Here is a 26,987-nt window from a genome sequence, read left to right on the forward strand (position 1 = left end):
AATTTTCAGTTATAAGATGAATAAGTTCTGAGGTTCTCACATACAGCATGGTGAAAATAGTTAATGATACTGTATTGCATATTTGAAATTTGTTAAGGGAGTGTATCTTAAGTGTTTCCACTCTATGTCTTTTTTCTTTTCTTTCAAAATTCACTATATGTCTTTTGTTTGTGTGGTTTAATCCATTTACATTTAAAGTAATTATTGATAGAGAAGGACTTACTGTTGCCATTTGTTAGCTATTTTCTGTCTTATAGCTTTTTCGTGACTTTTTTCTCTTGTTGCCTTCTTTTCTGTTTCATTGATTTTTAGGGGGGAGGCATTAACACGCTTTGATTTTTTTTCTTTATCTTTGTATGTCTTATACAGGCATTTTCTTTGCTGTTACCATAAAACATCTTACAGTTATAGCAATCCATTTTAAATTGGGAACAAGTTAATCATATACAAAAACTCCACTCCATCCCCCCACCTCCCCCCATTTTGTTATTGATAAGTTACATTTTTATATATCTTGTATCCATTGACATAAGTTTTATAGTTATTTTTGTGCTTTTATCTCTAAAATTCTATACCAAATTTAAAAGTGCTTTATATACCAATATTACAACATTGCAGTATTCTGTATTTGTCTATATATTTGTCTTTACCAGTGAACTTTATATTTTCAAATGCTTTCATGTCTTTGTCTAGCATCTTTTCATTTCAACTTGCAGGAATGTGTTTAACATTTCTTGTGAGGCAGGTTTAATGATGATTCAACTCCCTCAACTTTTGTTTATCTGGGAAAATCTACATCTCCTTCATTTTTGAAATACAGTTTTGTTGGATATAGTACTCTTGGGTGGCAGTTTTTTTCTTTCAGTACTTTGAATATATCCATTGCCTTCTGGCCTGTAATGTTTTTGCTAAAAAACCTAATGATAATCTTATAGGAGCTCTCTTATACACGATAAGTTGCTTTTCTCTTATTGTTTTCAGTATGCTCTCTTAGTCTTTGACTTTTGACAATTTTGATTATGTGTCTTGGTGTGAGCTTCTTGAATTTGGATGTCCATTTCCTTCCTCAGATTTGAGAAATTTTTAGCTCTTTTTTCTTTAAATAAGCTCTCTGTTCCTTTCTTCTTTCGCAACTCCCATATGTATTTATTGGTCTACTTGATGGTGTCCCGTTAGTTTCTTTGGCTTTCTTCACTCTTTTTATTTTTATTTTTTGTTCCTTTGACTCAGTAATTTTAAATGACTTGTCTCTGAGTTTGCTGACTGTTTCCTCTGCTTGATCAAGTCCAATGTTGAATGCCTCTAGTGTATTTTTCAAATCAGTTATTGTGTTCTTCAGTTCCAGAGTTTCTGTTTGTTTTTTTAATAGTTTCTGTATCTTTATTAGATATTCTCATTTTGTACATGCATTATTTTCCTCATTTCATTTTGTTGTCTATCTGTGTTCTTTTGTAGAGTATTAATCTTCTTTAATACAATTATTTTGAATTATTGTCACATAATTCATAGACCTCCCTTTCTTTGGCTGCTTTCTTAAGATTTATTTTTTGCTCCTTTGATTGGGCCATGCTTCCTCGTTTCTTCATGTGCCTTGTAATTTTTCTTTTTCTTTATATCTTTTTTCTTTCTTTCTTTTTTTTGCTGCCTTTTATGTATTTGAAAAACAGCCACCTCTCCCAGTCTGTACAGATTGTCTTTGTACAGGGAAAGCATTCGCCCTTCAGCTTGGCTAGAGATGCTAGGGACCTGCAAAGATCATTCTGGAAGGCTGCACGTTCTCTGGGGTCATGCATTTCCCACTTTAAGAGTTTTGCTGGTATTTTTTCAGGAGCTCTCTTGATTCCTCCGGGTGTCTGTGTGTGGCGCTGCAGGTTCCCTGGCGGTATTGGAGCAAGACTTCTGTTTTCTTTTGTTATCAGTGGCCCCCAGGCATCCAAAGCATGCTTGGTCCCATCAGCTCCAAGTCAAGTGAGGCAGACACAAGTCCCTCAGCAGTCCTTCAAAAAGTTAGAATACCAGACACACGCTTCCATACGTCCCCTCTCTTCCGACAGAGAATTCATGAGTGGAGTGCCTTCTGATGGCACTGAGCTATGCAGGCCTCCCTTCCTGTGGTACTGTTGGCCCTGTGCTATAGTAACCCTCCCCTGCTCTCCCTTCCTCTCAGTGGCTCTCAGGTATTCAAAAATTCTAGTTTCATCCGAGCTCTGAGTGAGGCAAGATAGAAACCTGTCTCTCAGGTAGCCAGAGTTTGTTTCTGTGGCTTGTTTGGGAACTGTGTGTAGTTACCGAGTAACCTTCAATACTCATGCTATTCTGGCCAAGAGAATCTCTACAGGTGGGTGCTCCGCGTCCACGGAGTGGTGCTGGAAGTTCTAGGAACAGACCTGACTGCTGAGCATGGTTTCTGACATGATGTGCTATAGACCCTTGCTACTCAAAATGTGGTCCATCACCTAGAAGCAGAATCTCATGCCCCTCCTCAATTTACAGGATCAGCGTCTACATTTTAACGAGATTGCTGGTGATCCCTCACACTGCAGACCGGGAAGCCGTGATAGGCCTGACAGATGGCCCAGTTACATCCAGGAGCCCTGGAAATGGCCAAGCAGTACATGGGAAACAATGGGGCTGGAGCGGGTGACCTACCCACCATAAACGTTCCACATTGCTGTTTGTATTTTTCTTCAACTCCAATCTTCAATTATTAGTAAAGCCTCCCCAGCGGTGCCAGATTAGAAGGTTCCCTTTCGAGAAAGGTCCAATATTTGCCCATTTAAATGAACCCAACTGTAGCTTTCCATCAAAACGTCTGTCCAAAGGCAATGCCATCATTGCTTTCCTTCCTCTGGCTTAAAAATTGATGACAAACAGATCCCTTTCTCCTAGGCAGCTGAACAGGAGAATTTATCATTCCTTACCTGAGAAAAGTTTAATTACTTGAACTTGGAATTCCAAGGTTGTCTCAGTAATACAATTAATTTTAATCGGGAGTCTAAGTTTGTCATTCAATCCAATTGTTCTCAATTAACTGATTGTGTATTTCACTTCATTATCAATTGATTGTGACTCCTTATTATCAAGTAAACTCAATATGTTTGTGATGATTTCATTAATCAGACAATTCCTGCTGTTCAAAAGCCATGGCTTTAGTCAGGGGCCCATCATCCGGGCACCTTGAGATGCCGTGAAATCAATGCAAACCAAAGATATTTATCCAATTCCTGCATGGCTGGCACTGCACCGGGACTGTTGGGACAAAGGACAGCATAGAAGACAAATGTGGTTCTTGAGGCCCTTCTATGTATCTGAGACAGGCAGTGAATGTTGCAGTAACTACCTAGAAGGGTGGTGCAGACAAAAAATGCTGGGGGGTGAAGGAGGAGGACTGGTCCAGAAGGTTTCGTGGAGGAAGCAGGACCCGAGTCTTTGGAAGGGGTGAGGCCTCAGCCACTGACATTAGGAACATCGGGGATGCTTGTTAGATGCACACGTCCTTGGGCCCCACCCCACCCCAAACCTACTGAGTCAGGATCTCTGGGGCATGGGTCCAGGAACCTGACTGTTAGTAAGATGATTGATTTACTAAGGTGATTCATATGCACAGAAAGTATGAGGTCCACTGGCAGAGTGGCTAAGAGAAAGGTGTCTGACTCCAACCTTTATATTACACTCCCCTGTTTCCACTCATTGGCTTTATGACCTCGGAGGAAATCACCAGTGTCTCTAAGTCTCTGTTTTCTTGTATTTAAAATGGGAATTAAATGCCTATTTCACAAAGTTGTTGTAAGAACTGCATCAGATAGCTTGGGCCTGGGCACAGCGGTTGTTCATAAAAGGTAGCTTAAGGAATGCAAAGAAAGGACTCATGCAACCAGAGGAACATTGCAGATGGGAAATAATGTGAGCTCGGATTAGGAAGGCAAGGACAATCTCAGAGGGCCAGGACCTGGCCAGGGTGGTGCAAGTAGGGCAATCAACCATCCCAGTTTGCCCAGGATTGGAGGGTTTCCTGGGGTGTGGGACTTCCCTGGGCAAACTGGGACAGTCATTCACCCCAGCATGGGAGCAGAACTTACACTAAGAAGTGTGAAGGTGGAGGATGTCTTGGGCCAGGTTGTATAGGGCTGCTCTGCCAGCCCAGTGAGCCCATTCTTGTTATGCATGAGGCTTCACTTCACATTTTATCTGCAACCACAAGCTTGTTCTACTGCGAAGTGACGAGAAGGTGTTGTTTACTTGGAGTTTCTGGTTGTGTCGCAGCTTTGTGCCAGGTGGGACTTAGCTCAAGCTGAAATCACATCATCTACTCAACCCAGAACACTAGGGGAAAGGGCAGACCACTACTGCTTTTAATTGTAGTGGTCACTACTGGTGCCTATCCAACAGCCATTTCCAACTTCCTTGTGTTGCCTGCTTCCCACTTCCAGGTCTCTCTTGCAGCAAAGGTGGCCAATGCCCTGATTCTGACCAATGCAACACAGTATGAAATCTGTCAGTAGACTTCCAAGTGGGACATCTCATGACAGGAAGAGAGACATGTGAGCAGAGCTTTTTTTCTTACATCCTTGGCTTCTCCCTGCTTCTATCTTTTGGATGGTGATGCAAGGATGTGATGCCTGGAGCTGTGGCAGCTATTTTGCTACCACAAGGAGAAGGTCTAGAGAGTGACAGAGATGTTGACTCAGCACTTCGACATTGTGGAGCTATTCAACCATCCCTGAAAGCTCCTCCCCATAAGCTTTGTGTGAATTAAACAACTGCACTATGGTTTAAGTCTCCATTAGTCTTATATTCTGTTACTTGCAGCCCAAAGCATTCCTAACTGATTCATTAACTCAGGCATGTGGGGCCCTGCCCTCCCACAGACTGATGTGGCCTGCTAGGTTGAGGCATGTTTTGGTCTCTTGCAGCAGGAAAAGTTCTAACTAATACATCTCCATCATAGTGTACATTACTCATTTGCTTGTCTGTCCTTCTGGCCAGACTGGGAATTCCTGGAGATTGGGGGCTGGTACACACAAATACTCAATAAATGTGTGTTGAATGAATGAGTGAGTGAGTGAATTAAAGAATAAAGAAATGAACTAGACTTGAGTTTGCCTCACGCACATTGGACTTGTGCTATTAGAGTTAACTGGACTCTGTAGTCTCTGATTGCCCAGGCCCGGGGCAGGGCAGACCAAGCATAGGAGAAGAGTTAGAGCTCTTATCCACTCTTGGTGGACTCTGACTGACCTCCCCATGGTTCCTGCCAGCCCATCCCCAAGGCTGGCTGTAATTCTGGTCCTCCCCCATGTGGGAGTTAGGGACTGGGAAACCACCACTGCCCAGACTTCTTGCTATTGCCTCCTGCCCACCCCTCAGACATGATGATTCCTGTGTTCATATCTGCAGGATGCCATATTTGATCCAGCTTTGAATTGTGCCTCAGCTGGGGCCCCTGCCTATCTCCCACCTCCCCCTGCAACCCTCTATCCACCTCCCCACCCCCTCTACACTTGAGCCATAGTGACCTACTTTTTAACTCTCACCAACCTGCTGCTTTCTGGTCTGTACTACCCCTTCCCCATGTGCCTCCCTGTCCTTAGTTCATGACAAACATACCTCATCCTTCAAGGCTCTGTGTGAGCATCACCTTCTCCCCAAATCTTCCCTGGGTCTCCCGGGTGTTTTTTGAGCCTCTTTCATGGGCTTGCATTCCAGGGGAAGATACCTCTTGTTTTTGTCTGCCCAGACTCCTTCTCTTGTCAGAAACTCACCTCTTTTACTGGGAAAGTGCACTGTCCTCCCCCCCTTTCCAGTTATGTGGTTCTGGATGGACCAGTACCTGGTACAGAGTTCTTCCCTGCCTGGCCAATCAGAGCCTCCTGGGCATTTTTATTCTAAGACAAGGGCAGAGAGTGTGGCTCACCTGCCACAGAGGGAAATGAGGCAGACATCCGTGGAGAAGCGGAACCGGAGATGGAATGAGAGAATCCTCAGGATATCATTACTGTCCTCAAATCCAGTCCTACCTGATGTTGGTCTTACCCCTGCCCTTCCAAGTTCTTGAACCAATAAATCCTCCTTTGTGCTTAAACTAGGTTGAGGCACGTTTTGGTCTCTTGCAGCAGGAAAAGTTCTAACTAATACATCTCCATCTTAGTGTGCATTACTCATTTGCTTGTCTGTCCTTCTGGCCAGACTGGGAATTCCTAGAGATTGGGGGCTGGTGCACACAAATACTCAATAAATGTGTGTTGAATGAATGAGTGAGTGAGTGAATTAAAGAATAAAGAAATGAACTAGACTTGAGTTTGCCTCACGCACATTGGACTTGTGCTATTAGAGTTAACTGATTGACTTTCTTCCTGAGGCTAGTTCAGCTCCACTGTCTCCGTGTTTTCCAGCTCCTGACTTAGCCCCCAACTCACTCACAGAATCCCCAGCATGCTCTGCAGTCAAGGCTGAACTATTTATAATAACACATCATCCTGCACTATTTATGCTTCTAAGCTCTGGGAAAAAGCCTTAAAAATAAAAATAAAAAAATTCAACCACCTGGCAAATGCCTGGGGGCTTCTCCACAATAGTCTGTGTTTACACACTTTTAGTGACAGGGAGCTCACCACTTGATAAGGCAAGTGTGCCCATCTTAGGAAGGTTCCTTGCTATTAAACAGTTCATCCTTATATTAAGCTGAAAACTATCTCTTGGTCACTAATTTCTCCTCTTTGGTCCTAGTTCTCTTCTCTGGTTTTTACATTTTCAAAAGGCAGTGCTCTTTTAGCCTAAACATCCCTGGGTTAACACCAGGCCTCTTGGGAGTTTGAGATTTTCCCATGGTTTTCTGGATGTGCTTTTCTTTGTTTACATCCCTCTTATGGGATGTAAATGAGGCTCACTTTTGCCATCCCAGCCCAAGTCACCATCACTTTACAGTGGGATATAATTTTGCTATAGGCTTCCCTCCCCTCCCCCAGAATTTCCTTTATTCCTATAACCTTTTCTTAGTAACGCAGTTATATCCGAGGCCTCCATTACCTCAGGGGGAGATTCTCATGGGAACAAAATTTAGTACAATACCCTGTGATAGGAAAAAAAAAATTGCAGACAACAGTAGGACTCTCACCTCCTTCGTTCTAGAATCTATGCTTCTGTTAATGTAGCCTCAGATAGTTCAATTTTTGCCTTCATTTCTCTGTTTGTGAAGACTTCATTCCATGTGAAGGAGGACACAGAGGGCAAGAAGGAGATGGAGGAGGAAAAGGAAGATAAGGCTGTGCAGCAGGAAGGAGAGAGGTGAATATGTCACAGATGCATCCTTTAATGTGGGCACAAGATGGGGGTTTTGCAGTGTTCCTGACACACAGCTCTCCACGGGCGATATTTGTGAATGTGTTCTTCGTGTGAGCCTGGATTTTCTAACATGTACTGACACACTTCCTAAAGGCAACTCATGGCAGTGAATTGGGTAACAGGAATTTGACAGTAAGCAGAGAACCCAGACTAAGACTTGATTTCTAGTGACAGACCAAAAGTCGCCGGAGAGAACCTTTAGGAGGGAAAATAAATTCAGGAAAATGCTGTTCATCTGCCTCCCAGTGAGGTTCCCAGGGATTGGCCACAACGTCTCATGGTAGGCAGCCTCCTGGGGACCCTCTCTGCTCCTTTCATACCTTTATTCCCTCATCCCTCCTTCCCCAGGCCAAGCCACCACCAGCTTGCTGTGGGACCTTGGTTTCCTATTATTCTGTGACCTACACCCTTTAGAGAAGCTAGACAAGAGTCCACCACTGCTCTAGCAGAAGACAGCAAACGAGCTTGGTGTGCGGCACATAGATTTAGAAGAATATGCTAGCCAGTTTTCCTCTAGGGCAGAAGAGAGAGAGAGAGAGAGGGTGGAGAGAGGGGGCTGTGACAGGGGTGGGGGGCAGGTGGGTTCAGAATGAAAGCAGCAGAGTCAGCATGCAGAGGCATCATATCACCTGTGGACAGTTGGTACAGCTTTTCCTCCAGCTGGGACCCCCATGAGCCTGGAGGTGGCAGGCAGACCCATAGATATTTAGAGAGATGATGGGAAGGAAAACAGCCCATCTCCACTCAAAACCTTCTCCCTGGGTGGCACAGTTGAAACGCATTATTCTCTCTTGCCTGGGGGGTCTACTAGTTGTCTGATTCTATTTACATACGTCCACTGGTTCTGTCTCTTGTCCACCCTTTCACCAGGCTACCACCTGAGTGGTCTTTGAAAAGCACAACTATATAGAAGCCATGCCTAAAACTCTTCAGCTGTCCCCATTTCCTGGAGGCCAGAGTCCCAGCTCCTACGCAGGGAGGAAGGTTTGGCCGCTGGCTGCCTCTGTAGCCCACGCTCTCACCACTCCTGCTAACAACCAGCTTTTCAGCTGGGCTGAACAGAGTTGGCCACCTTGACCCTGGACTCTGGACCTTTGCACATGCTTCTCCCCCCCCCCCCCATTCTGATCATCTACTACTACACGGCAACCATCCCAATGCTAAATGGTTTAAAACAACAGCAGTCATTTACTTTGCTCAAGAACCTGCAATCTGGGAAGAGCTCAGTGTGGACAGCTCATCTTTGCTCTGTGTGGCATATGCACTGGGGAAGCTCAACCGGGGCCGGAGAAATCACTTTCAAGATGGCGCACTCACATGGCTGGCTGTCCATGGGTGCTCAGCCAGGGCTCATGGCCAGGGCCTCAATTCTCTGTGGGCTGCTCCAGTTGTTTCTCAGCATGGTGGCTGGGTTCTGAGAGCAATAGATCCAAGAGCACCAGGCAGAAGTTGTTATGATGTTTCATGGCCTAAATTCAAAGGTCACATAGCATCACTTTAACTACAGTTGCAAGCCTACTAGATTTAAGGGGAGGGTAGAGACTCAACTTCTAGGAGGGACTAGTGTCAAAGCTACATTACAAGAAACGTGTGTGGGACGGGAGGTAATGCAGCCGCCTTTGGAAAATAAAATCTCCAGCTCTTCTCTCTAGATTCTGTTATTCATACTAATCATCAGAATTCAGCTTAAACGTCTCTTTCTCAGGAAAACCTGTGATCACATAAAAAGGGTTGGGTCATCTTTTTGTGTGCTATCCCGATGCCCTGTACTTGTCCTATTAGAATACTTGTCGCACTCTGAGTGATCATGTAATGTCTTCCCCGCTAGACCATCCCTACACACTGGCTTATTCTCTTGCTTCCCTCTCACTGTTTGAAAAAGAAAATCCATTTATTAGACACCTGCTTGTGCCAAGCCTTGCGCATTACTGAATGTATTATTTCTAATCCTTAGAATGACTCTGCTAGGTATTAATTATTTCCTTTATTTTATACGTGAGAGGAGACTCCGAAAATACACAGCTACTAAACCAGCAGACCTAGAGTTCAAATCGGGTCATCTAGTTGTGGAGGCCTGTGACAATTCCATTTTCTGTTTTTGCCTTTCTTGTGTGGTTTATTGCACATTTTTGAAGGGACTGCTAATTGAGGTTGAATATTTTCCCATAGGTTTTTGGACAATTATATTTCCTTTTATGTGAATTTTTTGCTCGTGTCTTTTATCCACGCACCTTTTTTTCTTATTTATTGCTAAGAGTTCCATATAGAGCAAATTAATTTCATTGTCATATTTACCTTTTGATCTTATTCAGTTTTAGGTATGCAATGGTTTTATATTTTTACATGGCCAAACCCAAATGTGTCCTTTTGTGAGTTCCTTTACCTCTTCTCGAAAATCTTTTTTTTCCACTGAAAATTCCAAAAAAATGCAAAAAAGGATAAAGATGACATACTATCACTTATAACTTTCCCACACACCATGAGACCACCCTCATTGACACGATGGTGCATTTCCTTTCTTAAAAAAAAAAAAAGATGTATATAAGAGAGCAGGTATGGAATGTATGCATACAGTTTAAAGACTATCAATGAAACGAACAGCCGTGCATGATGAACAATGGTCCTAGGGGCTTTCTGATGCACATCTCCTCATGCACCTGCATAACAGCATCCCTTAGGTGTGTATACCCACCACCCAAGTGAGGAAAGACAGCCCTACCCACACCTTAGAAGCCCCTTCTCCAGGTTGCCCTTCTCCAAGAACATGCCCCATTCCTACTCCTGCTGGCTGGAGGCAATCACCATCCTAAATTTGTGTTAATCATTCCCTTGGTTGTCCTTATGGTTTTGCTCTCTAGCTGTCTACCATTAAACAATCCACTGTGTAGCTTCGGCCATTTTTCACCTTTATTTCTGACATTTCTTCTTTGACTTGACATTATGTTTTTGTGATTGACTTGGGTAAACTGGGAAGGAAAGGGCAGTTCTTTCATCCCAGTGTTGTAGAGTATCACAGGGCACGATCACACCACCATGGACCATCCACTTATGGCTGATGGGCATTTGGGTTGTTTCCAACACTTGGCTGTTAAGGTCAATGCCGCTGTGAACCTTCTTCCACACGTCTCCTGATGCACATGTATAAAGTGTCCCTAAGATGTGTGTACCTGGAGGGTGGCACTCCTGGGTCATAGATAGTATACGCATGCTCAGCTTACTAACTAGAGCTGGCTTTTTCCCAGGGGGGTTGGAGGAATTTACACTCACCAGCAGCAAATTAACTCACCATCTCTGCACACCATTATCAATCCTGGGTATTGTTTTAGTTAAACTTTTTTGTAGTCTGGTTGGTATGAAATGTTTATCTTGTCAATATGTTAAAATTGTTCAAATTGCTGATGTTTTATCAGTTCCTGACAGAACTGTGTTAAAATACTCCAATATTGTGGATTAGTCAATTTCTCCTCACAGAGGTTTGTTTTGTTTTGTTTTGTTTTCTTTGCTTTAAGTATTTTGAGGCTGTGAGGTCTATGCAAGTTTAAAATGGCCATATCTTGTTAGCGAATTGAATCTTTCTTTGTTATGTAATGACCCTTTTATCTCTATTAATGATTTTGCCTCAAATCCTGTTTTAAATGATATTAATGTGGTTATCTTCACTTAGCCTTGGGTTAGTATTTGCCTGATTTGTTCTTTTATCCAATCTTTTGAATTTTATTCTTTTTTTTTTTTTTAAACGAGGCAGTATTCTTTTTTTTTTTTAAGATTTTATTTATTTATTTGACAGAGAGAGAGAGAGACAGCTAGAGAGGGAACACAAGCAGGGGGAGTGGGAGAGGGAGAAGCAGGCTTCCCGCCGAGCAGGGAGCCCGATGCGGGGCTCGATCCCAGGACCCTGGGATCATGACCTGAGCCGAAGGCAGACGCTTAACGACTGAGCCACCCAGGCGCCTCCAATCTTTTGGAATTTTATTCTGTGTCCTTATGTTTTAAGTGTGCTTCTTGTAATCAATATTATCATAGCCAACCTCTACTCTCCAGTTCACACCCTGTGGGCCCCCCCACCCCCAACATCGTTCAATGACAGAACACCCGTTCACCTCTGGGTCCCTTGAGCCTGACATGTAGTTGGGGCTCCAAAGTGTTTGATGAATGAATGAGTGAAGTTATAATGTGAATTACACAGTATAGATAAGTACAAAAGTATTCTCTTTCTGACAAAGGTGTTCTGTTGTAACAAAAGTTATTTTTTTCCCAAGGCAAATTGCACAAGATTTTCTTTAAAATTACTACGCTTTTATTGATCATACCTCCAGCTTCCAAGAGTCGAAACAGGACACCTGCTTATCTGTGATGGCACCAAATGACAAGATGGGTTCTGGCTCTAGTAAGACAATGGCAGCCCCCACCCCCTCCCCCCACCCCCCACCATGGCAGCCAGTGTCTCTTCTTGCAGATGCTCCATCTCTGGTCTCTTTGATTTGCTCTTGAGGAATTTGGAGCATTCGTCAGGCACATCTGAGGTGAGGAGAGAGAACTCTAGCCGTTGCAGAGGGCAGCTGGTGGCCTTTGCTTACACCCAGCCTTACCAGCTCTGAGAACTGACTAGAAGCCAGGGCTGCCTGGTGAGAAGGCTCAGGAATTCAGGTGCCAAGATCTAAAATGGGATTAGTTTTTACTTTTTTTCGGTGCCCCAGGGACAGTCCTTGACCTCCTCCGGGCTTCTGGAAAAGAGAGGGTGGGACCTTGAGCTTTCGCTGGCCAGTTCTGGAAGGTCATGCTTTCTAAGGCACTTAGGTTCTTAGTGTGGCTAGGCTGACGAGGGTTAGAGAAAGTTCTGTGGCGCCGGTCCAATCTTTGTCGAGAGGTTCTTGTAGTGAGATGGACAAAGCCCTCAGAAGACAGCACTTCATCAGACCAATTCCGTTGTTGTGAGTCATGGGCTGCAGTGGCCCAGGTTGGCTCTTCTCCCCTGCTCTTGTGGGGGAAGGTCGAGGACTCCCGAGACAGCTGGTTTTCACGAGAGTTACTTCTCCTTCCAAAGGGCATGGACTCTCCATCCTCCCGAGCTAGAGTTTAGCAGCTGAATGTCATAAACAGAAAGGAAATACATTCCCTCTTCTTGGTTTCTCTTATGTTAAACACTTTCTATCTTAAAATTTAAAAGGAAGCTACCAGAGCAACTCTGAGGGTCAGCCAAGACAAGCTGCTATTACTTGGCTCCAATTTCCTGTTCAACGCCCGAAACAGTATGGCTGCTGAGATCAGCGTATCCTTGAGCCAAAGACCATCTGGACCTTCTCCCCTTAGAGCTTCACGACCGGCCTGGGCCTGCGTGTCATGTGCATGCTCAGTGCAATAAGGAGGAGGCCAGCAGGGCTGTTGGATCTGTATTTTGAGTGTCCCTGAAGGATGGGGATGAGCAAAGGGGCCCCTAAGTAGGGAAAGTAATTACAAAATCATCTCAACAGTCTAGCTTCAAATTGCTCTTCTTTTTCTTGGTTGCTAAAAAATTGTAATGAATACTTGAAGCAAAGTGGATAGGAGAGGTGTAGACTAGGGAGGTGGTAGGGTGGGGGGTGTCTTTCTTCAGTGGTCTGAAGGTTTTGTTCCTTCCCCCACTGAGAGTCTGGGAGGATGGGAAGAGGCCAGCAGGAGAGGCAAGTCTGGGGGTATCGTTCTTCAGAGGAGGCTGATGTGGATGCTGGGGTTGCAAAGAAGCATTTGAATGGAGAGGCATAGAGTGTCAACCCCCGGGGACCTCTGAAATCACAGCAGAATTGCCAGACACAAAGGTTCCCTCCTCCTGGCTTTCAGACCCCATGCTCTCCTGGTTCCCTTCCACCTCTCTGGCTTCTCCTCCTTAGCCCAGCAGACAGGTCCTCCTGCATAAATGGACCTCCAGATGTGGGAGCCTTCAGTGCTCAGACCAGGCACTCCTGTCTTTGCCTTTCTCCCTGGGGATTACATCCTTTCCCTGGGCTGAGCACCACTGATGGGCTGATGACTCCCAAATACGTATTTCTTGGTGGACCCAGAGCTCTGGTCTGCCTACTTGACATCTCCCCTGGACAGGCATCTAATCTAATAGGTGTGAGGTGGAGATCTTGGCATCTGCCCAGACTCCCTCCCTCTGTTGTCCCTTGCTTTTCCTTCTCCATGGAGGGCAACAGTATCAACCCAGGGGCTCATGCCGGAACTCCATTTTCTTTCTCTTCCTCACTCCTGACCATCTGTCCACCCTCATGACTACCATCCTCCTCCCTTACCTGGACCCTGTGTCCATCTCCAAGCTGGTCTCCCTGGGCCCTCTCTTAACTGTCCCTTCACTGTTGTGCACAGAAGCCAGGGTGATTTCAAAGTACAGAGTAGAACATGTGTTCCCCTGCTTAAAACCCTCATGGTTTTCCCATCTGGTGAAAATGAGTCATCTGCCTTTGGAGCAGGGGTGAGACGTGAGGACAAGGTACAGCCCTTTGGGTCTGGGTTCTGACAAAGGCTAATGAGGACACAGTCAAGTGGTCCCAGACTCACTGACATGACCATAGTTTCAAGAAGAACAGAGCTATTGTAGCCCATTTTTTTTCTTTGCCAGCACTACTTCCTTCATGCTCTCCTGGAGGCAGATCCCACTCCCTGGGGTCTTGCGGTCCATCCCTGGTTACAGTGATGGGCGGTGAGTAAGGCTTGACCAAAAGATCGTCTCAGCTACTGGCCATGCTGAATTTTGCAAAGGTAGGTACCCAACCAAGCTCCACCAGTCTGAATTTCTCTCCTGGGAATCTGAAACTTGAAGAGAGACACAAATTGATGGAAAGAAGTAGTAGGAGCCCTTTCGTAAGGTTATCCTAGAGAGAAGGTCTGTGGATTCCTGCTGCAGAGCCTCCCAGAGCTGTTCTGGTTGCCATGTTTGCCAAGACTTTGTTGTTCTGCACACCCTCTAATGGTATGAGCTGCCCTGGTAGCCTTCCAAAAGAGCTCTATTTTTGTTCAGCTTAGCCAGGCTTCAGCTCTGCTGCAACAGGGGTTGCAAAGATGCGAACCTGCAAGACTGCACAGGGCTACACGGGCTCTTCATCACATGCCACACACCCAGGGCCCAGGAACCGTATCGCCCCCTCCTCGCTCCCGGAGCACCAACAGAGGAGACGTTGGCTTTGGCCAGGCCTCGAGCATTCTTGCTGGGAGCAGCCTTTGAGGAGAGGCCAAAGAAAAGAGGAGCCTTGCGTCTGTGTCACTTAGGTAACCCGTCACCCCAAAGTAAAGAAGATCAGGCTACTCATGGTCGAATGACAAAGGCATTTGAAATGATCTCCCACCACCAAAGTCTGGAAATACGTAGTTGTGGTGCTGGCTGTCAAGGTGCTGAGTCTGAACCTCTGGGATTCTCACATGGATTTCCGTGATCGCGTGCATTATGGTGGCTGTGGCTCTGAGCATCAATTTCCAAAGACGGGAAGAAAGGGGTGGTCGCCAAGATGCCAAAAGAAAGACTGTTCTCATGAGCCTCCTCCTTTCCTATCAGAGAGGAGAAATCTTCCCTGGAACCCCTGGCTCACTTCCGCATTGGCTAGAACCATATTCACATGGCCACCTTTAGCTCCCAGAGCAGGTGGAAATGCAGATAACTCAATATTATCTCTATGACCATCTTTGCCCATTGGGATTCATCCCCCGAGACTGATACAATGCTGCCCAAGTCAATCATGTTTAGCGAAGGCCACTGGCTGGGCCATTAACTTTGTCTACAGTGGCCTCATCAGATTCCCAATGTTATTGCCAGGGAGCAGATGAATAACTATGGCCTCCTTTTAAGTCTTCATCAAAGACAAGTGGGTGGTGCATTACTCAGAGCTCTCCAGAGAAGCAGAATCAATAGAATGTACACACACACACACACACACACACAGATATTTATGATGAGGAATTGGATCACACAATTATGGAGGCTGACAAGTCCCATGATCTGTCGTCTACAAGCTGGAGAAGCCAGGAAAGCTGGTCGTGTAGTTTAGCTCGAGTCCAAATGCCTGAGGACCAGGGGGGCTGACGGTGTAAGTCTGAGTCTGAGCTCAGGAGCTGAGAGGGTGAGTGAGAAAGGACAGAGAGCCACTTGGGCAGAGGGAGGAGGGAGATTCCTCTGAGCACGTGGAAGACAGGAGTGTTGGCAGTAAGAGGCTCTGGAGCACTGTGGAGTACAAGAGAACTCTCGAGGAGAGAGAAAAGAGCATGCAACACGTATGGCTGAGGTCAGTGTTTGCATCCTCTTCAACGTTTCTCGAGAGATGCGGGCGAGAGATGGGAATTGCTCATTTATTTATTTTGAGGAGAGTTGCTTTGTTGGAACTCTGGGACTACTCACACAATTCTCAGAATGCAATTCTATGCAGAGCCTGGTGTTAAGAAGTTTCCAGGTCTAACCTTTGCAGAGCCCTCCGTCTGGAATGTAGAGCCCTCGGTGCGCCCAGACACCCTAACCAGGGGTGGGGGTGGGTGGGAGGGGGGGTACAGGAACGCAGGTGCACCACACCTGCTCCTTTCCCTTGGCCTGGGTTAGCGACGTTCTCCTTTACAGGAGAAGCCCCTCCTGTCGGGGAGCACAAGCGAAAGGTAGACAGTGAGCCAACTGTGGCTATTATTTTGGAGGTATTTTTAACATTTTATTTTAAAAGTTAACATGTTGTATAATTGCTCCTTTCCCCCTGAGTGAACAGTTCTTTGAGTTTTAACACATGTATAGATTCATGTAACCAAATGCAATCAGGATACAGAACTGTTCCATCAATCCAGAAAATTCCCTCATGCTACCTGTTGGTTGTCACAGCTTGCTCCCACCCTACGCCCTTCACTGCAGATCTATTCTTCATCACTGTAGTTTTGTCTTTTCAACAAGGTCATGCAAATAGGATCACACAATTTATATTCTTTTGGCATCTTTCACGCAGTGTGTAAGTGAACCTTTTAAGACTGGCTTCTTTATCTTTTTTTTTTTTAGTGTAGTTGACACACAACGTTACATTAGTTTCAGCTGTACAACTTAGTGACATGTTTATACATTACGCTGTGTTCACCGTAAGCATAGCTACCGTCTGTCCCGTTACATCACTATTAAAATATCACTGACTGTATTTCTTACGCCATGCCTTTTATTCCCGTGACTTATACATTCCATAGCTGGAAGAAGACTGGCTTCTTTTATTTAGCCTTTGAGATTTATCCAAGCTGCTGTGCATGTCAATAGCTCATTCCTTTTTATTGCTGAGTAGTATTCCAGCATATGGAAGTACCATAGTTGGTTCATCCATTCATCTCTTATTCACCTGTTGAAGGACATTTGGGTTGTTTCCAGTCTTTGGTGGTAATGAATAGAGCTGTCATAGACATTCATGTATAGCTTTTTGTAAACATGATTTCTCTTCTCCCGGATACCTTCTCAGTAGTAGTCTGATTTTTTTATAAGACACTCCCAAACGGATTTCCAGAATGGCTGTACCGTTTTTCCTTCCCACAAGCAATATAAAAGTCTAGGTTCTTTTTGTTATTGTTGTTGTTAGCTATTCTAGTAGGTGTAGTATCTCATCATGATTTTAATGGGCATTTCCCTAACAGTGATGATGCTGAGCATCATTTCGTATGCTAATCTGACTTCTCTACAGCCTCTTTGGTGAAGGGTCTGTTTAAATCCTTTTGTCCATTTTTAATTAGGCTGTTAGTTTCTTACCATTGAGTTGTGAGAGTTCTTTATAATTTTGTGTACAAGCCGTTCGTTGGATATGTGACTTGCAAACATTTTATTCCAGTCTGTAACTTGTCATTTCATTCTCTTAACAATGTCTTTTGCAGCGCAAAGATTTTAAATTTTGTAAAGTCTAACTTACTACTTTTTTCTTTTATGCATCATGCTTTCGGTTATCATGTCTAAGAATTCTGTGCCTAAACCTAGATCATGAAGATTTTCTGTTGTGTTTCTAAGTTTTACAGTTCTGCATTTTATATTTATATCTGTGACCTATTGTAGTTCCTTAACTTTTCCATACAAATATATATATATATATGAGATATCTCATATATATATATATATATGATTTTGATTCATTGGAATTACGCTAAATATAGAGACTAATTTGGGGACATTTTTACTATGTTGAGTCTTCCAATCCATGAACCTGGCATGTCTTACAATTTATTTAGGTGTTTCATAGTCTTCAGGAACAGATGCTGTATGTGTTTTGTCAGCTTTATGCCTAAGCATTTCATTTTGGGGGAGTTATCATAAATTTTATTGATTTTTAAATTCTGGTTCATTGCTGGGTATATAGAAATACAATTGATGTTTGTATTTCCTATGTTGTGGCCTTGTTAAACTCATTTGTTAGTTCTAGAAGTTCTTTTTGTGGATTCCTTGGCATTTTCTATGTAGGCAAGCATGTGGTTTATAAATAGGAAATTTTATTTCTTTCTTTCCAATATGTATGCCTTTTATTTCACTGGCTATGATTTCCGGTACAGTGTTGAATAAAAGGGTAAGCATGGATATCCTCACCTTATTCCCGATTTTAGGGAATCTTTGAATCTTTTGAATCTTTCCCTATTCAGGTTGTGTTAACTGTAGGTTTTTTGTTTTTTGTTTTAAATAGCCCTTCTCAGGTTGAGAAAGTTGAGGTTTTTTTTAAATCATGAATGACTATAAAATTTTGTCAACTGTCTTTCTGCATTGATTGATATGACCATATGTTTTTCTCTTTTCAACTCTACTCTGACCAGTGTTTGGGTGGATATGGGCGGATATGGAAGGGAGAGTGAGGAATGACAGGAAGGAGATAGAGTTTAGCACAAGTATTGAGTTAGAAGTGGCTAGGAGAAATATAACCTTGCCCCCTCCACCAAAGAACTCTGATATATTGGGAAGATCCTGGACCTATATGTGGGATGAGGCCCAACTCTTTTTATAGAAATCCTAAAGGACAAGGTGATTCCAGAAGTCTGGACACCTGGGACGGATGACTTCTAGGACTCTCTACTCTTTCATGAACCTCTTGTGTGCAAATCCGTTCATGTGTTTTATGAGACTTTTAAGTCATCACCCAGGGTAGTGCCTGGCATATGGAAGGGGCTTTACACACTCTGTTCTGATGAATGACCAAGTAAATGAGATGTCATAGACTAGACAGTATGACATTGTGATTATGAGCATGGGTTGGGAGCCAGACTGCCTGGATTGGAACCATTGTACAGGCCGAACCGTAGCAAATTACTAAAGCTCGATGTGCCTCAGTCCCTTGTCTCTAAAATGGGCATAATAAAGGTATCTATCGTGTAGGGCTTAGAAAACTGTTCAGCCCGTGGTAAATACAATGTAAGTCTTATTGTTATTATTATTACTCACATCTTTTTCTTGGAATTAGAGCACTGCCTTTACTTTTTTTTTATTACATCACCATCATTTCTTTGTGTTTCTTTCTTCTTCCTCCCTTCCTTTACTCCCCCTTCTTTCTTTTCTTTCTTTCTTTCTTTCTTTCTTTCTTTCTTTCTTTCTTTCTTTCTTTCTGTCTTTCTGTCTTTCTGTCTTTCTTTCTTTCTTTCTTTCTTTCTTTTCTTTCTTTTTTTCTTTCTTTCTTTTTTCTTTCTTTTTCTTTCTTTCTTTCTTTCTTTCTTTCTTTCTTTCTTTCTTTCTTCTTCTTTCTTTCTTTCTGGAAGTAAAGCTTTAAGATAGTTTCTCTTAGTAGAGACATAGAATTGGAAACAACTTTAGGGCTGATCTCATTTAAGCTCTTTGTTTTCTGTGTGAGGAAAGGGAGACTCAGAGAAGCCATGTGACCTACCCACAGTCTCCTGGGTCATTGTTGCCCACCTGGGGGTTCAGACATTCTCCTCTGGCCATAAAGCAGTTGCTCAAAACAACCCAAATGTCTGCACTGTTGGAAGCTATACTGCGGGGGTCCACTCAGGACCAGGGGACTTGTAACTCTGCACATGCGATCTCCTTGGGACCTACTGATGCATTAGAAAGTGGAAGCACAGACCAAGGAGAACTGTCAGCAGCAAACACCCGCCACACCTCCGAGGAGAGACACCTTGGCTCCTGGGGCTCCCCACACGGATCGCACATACCTGGAGGCTGCCTTTGTCCCTGCTGGCCCCTCCCGACCACCAAAGCCATTTAGTTGGCTTTTCTGGAAAAGGCTGAGGCAGCAGCCCTGAAAATCACCGCAATCTGCCTTGTCCTGCCTAGAATATGCTCTGTGTTCATGCCCATAAATATTTCAGGCCGTGCCGCTTAGTTATTAATGGAATGAAATGAAAGAGAATTCTTTAGCCTCTCTTCTTCTCCACAGATTGAAAATAAGAGCCAGTATTTGCAAGGCTGAAGTGACAGGTTCGTGGGGGGATTTTGATGCTTGGGGGGGGTGGGTGGGGAGGCTGCAAATAGATTGTGCTGTCTTGTCTTTATTGTGAAAAAGAAGCCCCGACCCCTTGTTCCAGAACACCCCAGAGCTGTCTTCTGCTCCCTGCTTCTTTGAGACTGTGCGCCCCCGGTGAGGGGTGGATGTTGTCCTGTGGTGTCTGTCCCCACTCCTCCATGGAGCAGGTGTTCAACATGCACGTGGGGAACAGGGTCAACGGCAAAGACTGCCTTCTGTGGGCTGAGCCAGAGGGCAGGTGTTTCGATTCCTGCCCTGCCCCCTCTTCCTTTCTCAGAACTCAAGGAGAGGCATTTCACAGAGTGGCCCAGGGTAACGGCTTCTCCATCATTTAAACCCCCTATGGGTTGGCAGGGGCCAGGAAGAACTGGCTTTTTTCTGGGAGAGGAAGCAGGGGCAATGGTTTATCTTGCTGTTCCTTTTCATTTGGAACATAGTACACCCCGGAAAGCTTAGACCCCATGCTGAAGAAACCAATTACATTGCACAGCATTTTTAGTGCTCTGAGTCTCCGAGCAAAAGAAATAGGTGAGGCATTGTTGTCATGGTAGCTAGTCACAAATTGTCTCTTAAAATAGTATCTGTGTTTGGTAAGAAGGGGCTTAATGCTTCCAGACTGGTGGCGAAGACGTGTATTCACCAGTCATGCACACACGCTCTCACGGGAGCCCCTGCTCCACCCCACTCTGCAAGAGCTTCCTTTGGGGACTGAGTGGACCAGAAGGCTCCAGCAACGGGCCACAACTGAAGGGATTTAGGCTCCAGGATTCCTGTTCTTGTCTCTTCAGTTCATTAACAAGTCTTTGTTGAGCACTTACTATGTGCCAGGCACCGTTCTAGGCTCTGGGGCTGCAGCAGTGAGTAAGACGGACGAGATCCTTATGTTCTGGTGGTGATGATGGACCTTCCACAGGATGCAAAGAAATAACATTTAGTGAAGATGAAAAAGAGATGGGGTAGGGGGGCATGTTTTACATGGAGTGCTTAGCAAAGCCCTCTTTGAGACCCAAGACCTGAGAATGAGAGAGGCATTTGGAGCCCTTGATGACTGGGAGATGCACCTTCTGTCTTCCTGGTGGAACAGCATACTCCTGGCTTCTCTCTGCTCCTTTCCTCACCGTGCCCAAGGCAGGTGGAGGGGCTGATCTGATTAGCAGATTTGGGAGAAATCAGCCAGGCACCGCTAACTCTTCTCTCTCCAACCTTCTACTTATTCTTTTCCCCTTTCCGTCTTGGAAGCAAGCTGCCCTCAGGTGCAGGGCTTTGCCTCTGTTCTGCCACACTCTGAGTCTTATGCTGGTGAGGCTTGGGTCTGGGTGGAGAGGTTGCACTGATTCTGGAATACGGTTTGTAGGCCATTCAGCTTTCACATCAAGCTACACTCTCCACCCTAGCCTTTCTTAGTCATAGAAGGGACATATTGATCTTCTTTGGCCATTTCTTTGTCTTATTTCTCTTTTCAGACTCAAAGTGGAAACAGGAGTGCTTTTATTGCGTCCCCTTTGGGGAAGGAGGCTCTAGATGAAGAAAAGAGAAAGTTCAAAAGTTCTGGGGCAGGAAGAAACTTGGCACGATTCAAGACCAAAAGGGGGGTGAGTGGGACTGGAACAGGGTGGTCAACTAGGAGAGTGTCAGAGAAGAGTCAGAGACATGGAGCCAGATGTATGGCCTCAGAGGCCTTGGGGTGGAGTTTGCGTTTTATTTTAAGCACAATGGAGAGCCAAGAGGAGGATTTTAGGCAGAGGTGGGACATGATCTGATTTCTATTAAGCAACACAAAGCAAAACAAAATACAAACAAACAGGAGAATGTAGCAGCTTTCTAGATGAGATGTGGTGGTGGTTTGGGGAAAAGCCTTAGTGGAGACACAAAGAGTGTAGTTAGATTTTGGAAGTAGAGCTGGGAAGACTTGCTGAAGGATTGAAAGCATTTGGGGAAGGAAGATTACAGAGGAAAATCAAGTAGCCAAAGTGGGCCACCTCCTCTGGCTCATGAGGGTGAGTGCCAGAGCTAGGTGTCTAATCGAGTGGCTCTAGAGATGCACAGGGCTTTGGTGGGGTGGCTGTGCCCTGGGGGACACAGGGTGAAGAGCCAAGGCGTGGATACATGGCCAGCCCTGGGAAGATATCAAGGTATGAGCCTTGCTTTACAAGAAACCATATGCCTATTTGTTACATGAACAAACCCTCATACCTTGTCCCATTAATGATAGCACTGTCCTGGTCTAGCAAGCTAGAACACTCAGAGTCACTGTCAACATCATCCTTCTTCCAACTTTGCCTTTCCTTTCACACTCTTAGTTGTTCACCACTCTACTGGCCTCCCAACCCCCAATGTATCTGCCCTTTTCCTTCCCTCTGGCTAGCAGAAACTTTGATCTTTCCCCTAGATTCTTACAACAGCATCCCTGTCCTCATGGGCTGTTCTTTTCTGTTCTTCTCTTCTTTTCATCTCATCTTTCAAATTGTCAGAATGGTCTTTCTAAGATACATACGCTGAATCACACAACTCTCCACCCAGAAAATAGTCATGGTGCTTGGTTTTTGTAAAGAATAAAACAAACTCCCCAGCAGGACATTCAGTGTCCGCTATAATTCTTCCAGGCTCTTCCAGTTACTATGGCTGCAAAACCAACCACCCCAAAACTTAGTGGCTTAAAACAACAGCATTTATTATACTCTTGGATCATGTGAGTCAGGAATCCAGAAACAGCTTGGCAGAGTAATTTGTGCTTGGGGTCTGTTATGTTGCAGTCAGATGACTGCTAGAATCTTCTGAAAGTTGACCGAGGCTGGCAGATCCATTTTCGAGGTGGCTTACTCACAAGGTTGGTGAGCTGGTGCTGGCTGTTGCCTAGGGGCCTCAGTTTTTATTCATGGGGCTGCTTGAGGGTCTTCATGGCACGGTGGTGGGCTTCTCCTGGAACGAATGATCCAAGAGGCCAAGTGGAAGCTTCAATGCCTTTTATGATTTAGCCTTGGGAGCTGCTCATCACAACTTCTGCCATCTTTCCTTGGTCAAGGCACTTCCAAGGGTTCGCCCAGGTTCAAGGAGAGGGAACAAAGTCTCCCATCTCTTGGCAGAGGAACGTCAATGTCATAATGTAAGAACACCCAGTAGGGTGGGGTGGAATGTGTATGGGTACAGCCATCTTTGGAAGATACAATCTGCCACTCGGGCTCTTTGCATTTCTCCAAGCGTCCTGGGCTTCACCCACTTGTCCACCCACTGGCCACATGTTTTTGCAACCTTATTTCTTTCTCCCGCTGTGCCACTGAACAGAAATATCCTTATCCATTTCATCATTCTTCGAGGCTGGCTCAAATAACACTTTCTGGATGAAGCTTCCCCGATCCTTCCGGGCAGAATGAATTCTCCTCCTTGTACGGTCCCTCTGCATCCTGCTTACATCTCCAATTAGCATATTTTCCTCTCTGCTGTCTGTGAAGTCACTTATTTAAGGGTCTGTCTTCCCCACAAGACGGTTAATCTCATCTTCTACCCCCACTTCCTAGCACATGGTCAAGCCCAGAGGAAGTTCTGAATACTAATAATCCTTACCTTATGCATATGTCTGAGAGGTGGCCCAGGCGAGATGGCTGTAGTGCTAGGCGGGGTAGGGGGAGGTGGGGGGGGGGGGTCCGGGCCATGATTCTGTCGGGATGGGGGAGTGTCAGCTTCCAGATCCATCAGGCTTGCTCTAAATTTAAGTCAAGGATCTTCCACGGAGGGGATCCCACTCTGAGTATTGGTGCCAAAGCTGGGGCTGGAGGCCCTATCCCAAGACAGAAGTGGGGGTGCAGAGCCCCTGGCTGGCTCTGGAGTACAGCAGTCCCGGGGAAAATGTGCTTAGTTACAGCTACACTCGCTCAATCTCTACTACGGTTGGGACTGCATGCCCAGGATTTCAAATGTAACATGTCCCGCCCCACCTTCTTGCTCTGTCAGCAAATGGCCGTGTTGCTCAGGCAGAAAAGTCCTATGACTGCTCCTTGAGTCTTTTCTTCTGTTCTGTCCCCACCCCGTCCACCTGTAGGTCCCAGCGGCTCTACCTTTGGAATAAACCCCGAATCTGACCACTTCTTGTCCTCTGCCACTAGCACCCTGGGCCAAGCCACCCTCATCTCATCTAGAAAACCGTAGAGGCTCCTGACTGTTCTCTCTGCTTCCATGGTTGCCTTCTCCCATCCTGGCCACCTGCATAGCAGCTTGGTGACCTTTCTCAAGGCTATATCAGGTCATATCACTCCTGTGTGCGCACCCCTCTGAGGCCCACACGTAAGCCTGGGAGTGAAATCCAAACAGTATGCCTTGGCCTGGAGGACGCTGCATGCTGTGCCTCATGGCCACCTCTCCAACCCCACCTTCATTCATCTCCTGCATCCCTCCAGGTTCCAGCCACACTGATCTTCGCCTTCACCTTCACCCTGCTTCTTCCCCACCTTCACCTCCTGCATCCCTCCAGGTTCCAGCCACACTGACCTTCGCCTTCACCTTCGCCCTGCTTCTTCCCCACCTTCACCTCCTGCATCCCTCCAGGTTCCAGCCACATTGACCTTCGCCTTCACCTTCGCCCTGCTTCTTCCCCACCTTCACCTCCTGCATCCCTCCAGGTTCCAGCCACATTGACCTTCACCTTCACCTTCGCCCTGCTTCTCGAGTTCATCAGCCTTATTCCCATCTCCAGGAGCTTGCTCTGGCTGTTCCCTCTGCCTGGACGCTCTTCCTCTGGGTCTGATGATTCCCTCCTTGTCAACATTCAGGTCTGTGCTCAAAGATCTCCTCCAAGAGGCCTCCCCTTCCTACCTTCTGGTCACCCTGTCCCACCACCCTGCTCTCCTTCCTCCATAGCCACATCCCTACTGGAGTAATTATTGGTTTGCTTGCTCATCATGAGTCCCCCCAGTAGAATGTCAAGTCCAGGAGATCAAAGCCCATGTTGATTTGTCCCTTGCTGTGGGTAGGCCCCTCTCCTGTCTGCAGCATGCCTTGTACCAGCTGCTGCCTAGAGGAAGGCAAGTGGCAGGAAAGAGGGGTGCAAGAAACAAGCCAACTGTAAAAAGAACCAGCCAGAGAGGAGGTGAAGGCCTCGGCTCCCCACTGGGCTCCTCTGAGGGGGCTCGTGTGTCCTCTGCCGGTCTAGCCCTCCTAGCCTCTTCAGAAATCGGGGCCCTATCCCCCAGGACCCATTCCTTGAGACTTTGTCTCTGGTGCCTTCTCCTCATTCCACTTTCCTTGTTCCCTGGGGGCCCTGGGTGTGTGGTGCACCCCCACCCCCCTCCAACAGCTTCAGTGGGGGGCCAAAGGGCTGGAGGAGCTTCCCGGGAAATGCTGAGCTGCCCCCCATGTGTTCTGAAGCCCTTTCCATTTCTCCCTTCCCAGGGGGACTTGGGACTGGATCTCAGCCCAACATAGCCGCCTCTCTCTGCTTCTCTTCCCCTTTCGGCAAGGGGATTATTTTCACCAGGCTGAGCGACTAGCGACCTCCTGCAGCATCCGCTGGGGAAGAAAGAATGAATGCCAAACACACAGAGGCTCCAATTTGCAGTCACCGCAGAGCCATTCTCCGCATTTCGAAGTGAGTTTGTTTTGCACACTTTGCAGGTGGTAGGTCTTCGGAGGAGGGTAGCAAAGACTCCCTCGGTCTTTGAGCACGGGTGGCCTCTGTTCCTTCAGAAGTGTGACCTCGGCCCTGTCTTCATCCGTGAAATGGAGCAGCAGGTGTCTGCTCACCTGACAGGGCTGGTGTGATCACCCAACAAGGTGACGGACAGCCATTGCTTTACAAACTGCCCCTTTCCGCTCTAGCTTGGATGGTAACTAATCCACGAATCCTCTTTTGTGATGGAAAGAGGTCACCTCGGCTCCTTTTTTCCTGAAGCTGGGTTCATGACCCACTCAAAGGAGGCCAAGGCTCATGGGAAGGCCTCACTTACCCCTTGGACTTGGAATTGAAGTTCAAGAGGAATATCAGGAAAACCCCCTGGCCTTTTTGACTGGCCCCAAACCCTTCTTGTTTCACTTTTCCTTTCGAATCTCCAGGACAGAGGGAGGTGGTTAGGTCCTGTTCCATCTTAGTGAGTGGACAGGGCAGAGGAACCAGGAGGCCCTCACACGTGGGTGGGTGGCTGGTGGCCCCAAGACAGGCTGGGGAGGGCAGGGGTGCAGGCAGAAGAAGGGCCTGGCATCTGGTGGATCTAAGTGCATCCACATGACAGCCTGCTGCTCAGAGAGGCCACCAGAGACACGTGGGCCCCCTACTTTCTGAGAGGAGACTAGGATGTGCCCCTGTCTCAGAACTGACCTGGCGAAACCACCTCACACCTTTGCCCTGCAGAGACACTGGGCCTCTCCGGGAGTCCCTGAGCTCTGACCTCTTCCCGGGGGCTGGAAACCTAGTGCCGAGAATGTCGACCTGCAAGGTAGGAGCTATGGGTTTGTTTAGTCTTGATACCTTGAAGGGGTGTGTGCATGAATGAGCATCCATTCATACATTCACTTGTTCCACACACTTGTGCTGGGCTCTCCTACTGTGTTCCAGGTAGCATGCAAGACTCGTTATCTTACTGACCTTTTCAGTCTCAGGGGGTCAAGCCTCTCACCCCATTTTACTACCAGTGACCCAGAGACTTGGAGAAACCAAGTGTGAACAAAGCGATGTTAGGGTTGGGATGAGACCCTAGCTTAACATAACAATTATGTCCCTGCTATGTGTCAGAGTCTGGGCTAGGGGGTTTAGACATATCATCTTCTTTAATCCCACCTTTGGAGGTTGACAGTATTTGCCCGACATTACAGATGAGGCCGCTGAGACCCAGAGGAGTTAAATGGCGTGCCCAAGGTCACTCAGCATGCCAAGGGATAAGCTGGGATTTGGGCTATCATCCTTCAGAATCGAGGCTCATTTCTGGGCTATAATCCCTCCCTGCCACCTCTGCTCATAATGCATTTTTAGAAAAAGAGCTTTATTGAGATGTAATTCATATATATAATTCACCCATCTGATGTGCACAATACAATGGTCTTTAATATATTATAGAGCTGTGCAATTATTGCTGTAATAAATTTTAGAACATTTTCATCACCCCAAAAGGAAACCCCACAGCCCTGAACTGTCACCTCTCCACTTCTATACTCCTGGGGTCCAAGGCAAGCACTAATTTACTTCCTATCTCCATTGATTTGCCTATTGTGGAAATTTCACACAAATGGAATTACACAGTA

Source organism: Halichoerus grypus, chromosome 6 (genome assembly GCF_964656455.1).
Source record: "Halichoerus grypus chromosome 6, mHalGry1.hap1.1, whole genome shotgun sequence".
In the NCBI taxonomy this organism is placed as follows: domain Eukaryota; kingdom Metazoa; phylum Chordata; class Mammalia; order Carnivora; family Phocidae; genus Halichoerus; species Halichoerus grypus.